General features: G+C 34.5%; 1 long non-coding RNA gene across 1 annotated transcript; it reads left to right on the top strand.

Annotated features, from left to right (window-relative positions):
* The first annotated feature begins 1,244 nt into the window (after nucleotides 1–1,244).
* Nucleotides 1,245–5,101, top strand: LOC148722570 (uncharacterized). Its single transcript, XR_015992180.1, has 3 exons — nucleotides 1,245–2,015; nucleotides 2,213–2,260; nucleotides 4,964–5,101. It is a non-coding gene; the product is annotated as an uncharacterized LOC148722570 (long non-coding RNA).
* The last annotated feature ends 268 nt before the right edge of the window (nucleotides 5,102–5,369 follow it).

The following is a 5,369-nucleotide window of genomic DNA, read 5'->3' as shown; positions in this document are numbered from 1 at the left end:
ATTTCTTAATGGCAGCTTGCACTGCTTGATTTTTAACCAGATTCCCCTTGCAAAATGGTTTCCTAGCTTTCTAGGATTCCTAGGAATTTCCTAGGGAATTTCTTAGGAGTCAGTGGAATTTTCCAAAAAACATTTAAGCTCTCTAGAGGTGTGAACAAACATTACTAGGTTCCTAAGAATTTCCTAGGAAATTCCTCGGAATGATTACAGGTAGAATTTACATAAAAAAACAGATTCTTGATCCTTGGGAAATTCTTAGGAATTCACTAGGAAAAATTATTTTTTAAAATAAAACCTTAATTTTTAAGAATTATACTTATGAGTTTAGTTTTTGAAAGAAAAGTGCCATTTTAGATGTTTAAAAAAGTCACTACTTGCAATATACCACAATTTTTTTTTATTTTGTGTTATAATTTATAACTCATTAATTTTACAGCAGATATTCTTGAACCTTATACAATTTCCAATGAAACATTAATTTTTTACCCTTCAATTGCATATCACAATAAATTGAAAGAAAAAATTTACTGCAGTAAAGAATACAAGCAGAAAACTAAATCAAATCCAATTTAAGTGGGATTTTCAGTCCATGTGTTTGGTGCTCCAGTCAGATAATAAAAAGTGCTATACTGCAAGGACAGCGACTCTGGCCACACTGAAATACAAAGTTATATCAACCTGAGGCTTCCATGAAAAATGGTTTATCACAATGTGTAAGATTCACCCAACATAGTTCTGCACTGTCTCCTGATTTATTCCAATTATATGGTGAATTCTAAATACTTTCCATTTACAGTAAACTTAAGTTCGATATAGATAATATCAAGTATCAATTTATTTGCCAGATTAGAATATTTTATACAAAAAGCTTAAGAACATATCTTTACTTAGATATTATGACAAGGAAGTCTTATTTGAAGCGTTGGGAAATTTCAAATCTGGCATATTGAGACTTAAAAGTTATATTTTCTTATATCTAACCACAGACACCATTAAAGTTTGGAAATCTTATTATAGCATGATTTCTGAAATTGCCATTTAGAAGCATAATCTTCTCCAAAATTTCAGTGACACTCTTTGCTTTCAGGTCAGACCTAAAACATTGAGAATAAGAAATATTAATGCAATGCTTCTTTTCAAAAAGAGCTAGAGGAATAAAAGAATAGGTGTAGGTTCAGAAGGAACAGCTGAGGAAGAGAGGATTTTGAAACTAATTTCATAAGCTTAATTGCCATTTTTATAAAAGAATTGCTTATCAATTCTATAGTTTTTCCGTACTGGTTTTGAAACTTGCAAGCATCATTGACAAAAATGTAAGCTTGAAGTGCATTGAGACATTGTAAAATGCGCCATATAAGCTTAAGCACTACATTACATTTTCTTACCCGGTCCAACAGAGCACATGTGAGCGCATGTGAGTTTCCTTTGTCTGTTGGCGTGAGAGAACACGTTTACAAGCCGTACATTCCTACTTCTCTTGGCCTTTAAGTTTAACTACTTTGTAAATTTGATGTTCATTCTCATCCATGGTTCATACTAGCAGGCGTTAACACTAACTTTAAAAGTCATTTATCGCTACTTCGATCACCGTTCACAAGATGGCGACCACGGCGCTGAATGAATCACATGATTACTAGTCCCAGTCTTTCATGAGCAAAATCTTCACATGACCGACACATGACCAAATATAATCCAATAAGGTGAAGTTTCCAGGTTTGCCGCTCATTTCAACGTTCTATTCCGCTCTACAACGACCTTTACTCGAAAGTTTTGTGCGTTACAGTTGAGTCTTGCTGTTGTCTTCTCTGATCTAAACGTTTTGAAGCGTTCCCAGCATTATGTGGGTTCTTCTCGAATGGATCGAAGAATGTCATAGCATAAAGCGTCTTAAAAGACAAAGACATAATACGTTATGGAAAAGAAATCGCAACACGAATAGGACATGTCGTGGATGTCGCCATAAGAGGTAAAAGAGGGCACTCAGATTTTTAAGGCGGAAGTCATTTCTGTTCATAGTAAGTATTACACTTTTATTTGGTTAATCGTTGTCATGTCTATCATTTCTGCTTCTATCGATTAATTGCAGAACGTATGAATACATACTGATAATGTAAGAATTTTAAGCTTAGCTTTAAAAGTAGCTATTCTAAGTTTCATTCGTTTAAACTGAAAATAATGGTAATAAATGCTTCTTATTTGTGTCATTTTAAAGGTACTAAAGGTGAAGCTACAAAGCAAGAACTTGGTTTGCCTGTTCCAGGTAATTTTAAGTTAAAGGTTTTTCATAACTTTTGCTCATGTGACAAAGCGAAGCGCCATTTTGCGGGGTGACGACGTTACAGCGGACCAATCCTTTTCCATCGCCCTATAAAAAAGCTTTTCTGCTTTAGAGTACACTTTAAAGCTTTTATTAACCCAGAGTCTTTTTGTATGCCTAAATCATTCGTGAAAATTCACATCACTAGTGGTTTATTTATATGACAAAGATCCAATATAAAACCTCCGCAAAATATATAGGAACTGTCTCTGAAGATATGGAAAGCATGAGAGACACCAGTGTTGCAAGGTTATATCAGAAGACACTGTTCATATTTAACAATTATTCGCCAAGGGCGAGGTGAATATCGTCAAATAATCCCCAAGACGAAGTCAAGGGGATTATATATATCTTATTAACCAAGCGCGAGGGCCGTACTGGAAGAATATCGGCCCAAGGTCTTGACAGTACGGACCGAGCGCAGCGAGGTCTGTACAAAAAAGACCGAGGGCCGATATTCTTCCAGTACGGTCCCGAGTAAGCTTGGTTAATAAGAGATTTATTATACGACTGAAGTTCAAAGGGACACAGGTGCCGTATCATTCGGGACAGTGCTCGATTCAATACTTAGAGAATATTGGACCGGCAATAGAGCATTTTGATTGGTTGATTTTAGTTATCGGCCTTCTGACTGCCCGAGTCGTGTAATAATCAACAATATTCACCAAACCTGAGGCGAATAATTGTTTTAGTGTAATTTCAGAGCTGAACAACAGAGAAATTTCAAAAGTCAACATTTTAAACATTTATTAACATGTTATTTTAACATTTTATATAAACCGCGCGAAGCAGTTTACATAGCATATAAATGTTACTAAAATGTTATGACTTTTGAAATTTCTCTCTTGTTCAGCTCTTAAATTATACTAAAACAATTATTCGCCTCAGGTTTGGTGAATATTGTCGAATAATCCCCTCGACTTCGTCTCTGGGATTATTTGACGATATTCACCTTGCCTTCGGCGAATAATTGTTAAATAAGGAACCGCTCAATCAATCAGATTGCTGGAAACTCTTTGCTTAGCTCTGAAATTATACTAATTAACAATTAAAATGATATCACATAAGAATAACAATCTGCACGTTAATTAGTTCAGATGCCAAAATAGCATTGACATGTTTGTGCATGCATTTTATCAGCCTGAATGAAAACATGCTCCACTGGAAAATAATGATTTTGCCAAAAATGTATATTTTGATCCAAACTTTTCAAATCGCATTAGCCATGCATGATTTCTGATAATTGACATATGTGAATCCTAAGTTGTCAATTTATTAATCCTTTGAGTGATCTTTTACTGTTTGTTTTGTATTCCAAGTAATTTTATATATTCATGTACAATCTATAGTAACAACAAAAAGTATTGATATTTATAATGTTTATTTGAGTTGTATATAATAAATTCAATTCAATTGCTATCATATGGTGTTATGTTTTGTGTAGTTAAGTGCAATTTAATGGAGTTAACAATGTGGAACACAAGTGCTATCTGGCGCGGCCAGCGGTCTGGCGTGCACCTGGATTCCCTGTGTTCTTGGTCCATAGGGTGTTGTTCAGTTTTGTTAGCATTTTAGTCAGCGTATTTCCCTGTTTTTCTCCTTTTGCGTGCGGGCTCATGGCTGGGTCGCCTGGATGTCTCAGGCACCCTACCTCCACTTTGTGGGGCAGTTGTTAAAGTGTCTATATTCTATTTTTCCTATTTTCCTAAGAAATTCCTAGGAATTTCCTGAAGGACCTAATCTTGGTGAGACAAAAGTGAAATGTGTATCCTAAGAAATTCCTAGGAATTTCCTAGGATTTTTTTCCGTATTTTAATTTTTTTCACTCCTAGGAATTTCCTAGGACATTTATAGGAATTCTTTGAATTATTCGTCCCAATTTACTATGAAATTTCACACCTTATTCCTAGGAATTTCCTAGGAATATTCTTAGGAAATTCATAGGAAAATCTTAAGATTTCCTAGGAAATTCCTAGATCTTTTCGCAAGGGTCCCTAGAAGTCAACATATCTCTGACTGGGACACCTTTGGGCCAATGAAAACTTAATTTTACTTTTCGAATGACCTGTAGTGAAAGAATAAATGAGATTTAAATGTCATACTTTCCAAATGTCGTTATTTTTTATTTTTTTTTTTTATAATTTGATCATACATCGAAAAATTGAGATTAATCTTTTAACTGAAAATTGACTTTTTTAAAGTCCTGTTACTTTGAGAAGTTTCTCATGTTTTTGTTTTGTTTGTTTTTTTTTATGGTAACTTTGTTTGGCATTAACATGGCCTGAAAAAATGTCTAGGGTTTTGAAACACAATGGCTATCAATGTTGAATGTGGTGAAAATTTAGGAAGCTTGTCCAATGCACATTGGAAATATTTACCTAGGCCTTGTTTTTTCCCATAATTTTTATTTCATTACTTGATAACCATTTTACTCTGTGTTTACATTTTGCTTTTGTAGAGGCCTGTCTCAAAACTTTCAACATTTGTCAAAAATTTGTCTAAGAAATGTGGAAGCAACTTAAATCTATATTTGAACCATTTAAATATCCTCCAATATGCATCCAACAATTTTGAACTTACACATAAAGGGAGAAATGGATGGTTTATTTGACACGGACTAAACGGGTTTAATTGTTCACTTTACAGCCATCCAGGATACTTTGGTAAAGTGGGTATGCGTTACTTCCACAAGACAATGAACAAATATCACAAACCAACTGTGAACCTGGATAAACTGTGGTCCCTTGTTAGTGAGCAAACCAGACAGTATTACAAGGACAAAACTGATGGACCAGCACCAGTCATTGATGTTGTCAGAGCTGCAAGTGCTACGAGATAGCATTATCTCATTCAAACCCATCAACTCTCAAGAGTTGATTAATAATTCTTCCTTACACCCCTATACATTCTTTACATATCAGACAAGAAGTACTGTACATGAGGCCACTGCAAGAGGTGAAATTAATTTTATGTGGGGCAATTCAGTACATGAATTTTTCAAGGATTCTTGCAACTTAAATTTTTCAGTCAATTTGTAGAAAAAATGTTTTTT

Source organism: Stylophora pistillata, chromosome 10, assembly GCF_964205215.1.
Source record: "Stylophora pistillata chromosome 10, jaStyPist1.2, whole genome shotgun sequence".
Classification (NCBI taxonomy): domain Eukaryota; kingdom Metazoa; phylum Cnidaria; class Anthozoa; order Scleractinia; family Pocilloporidae; genus Stylophora; species Stylophora pistillata.
This window is presented reverse-complemented; position numbering and strand designations above follow the sequence as displayed.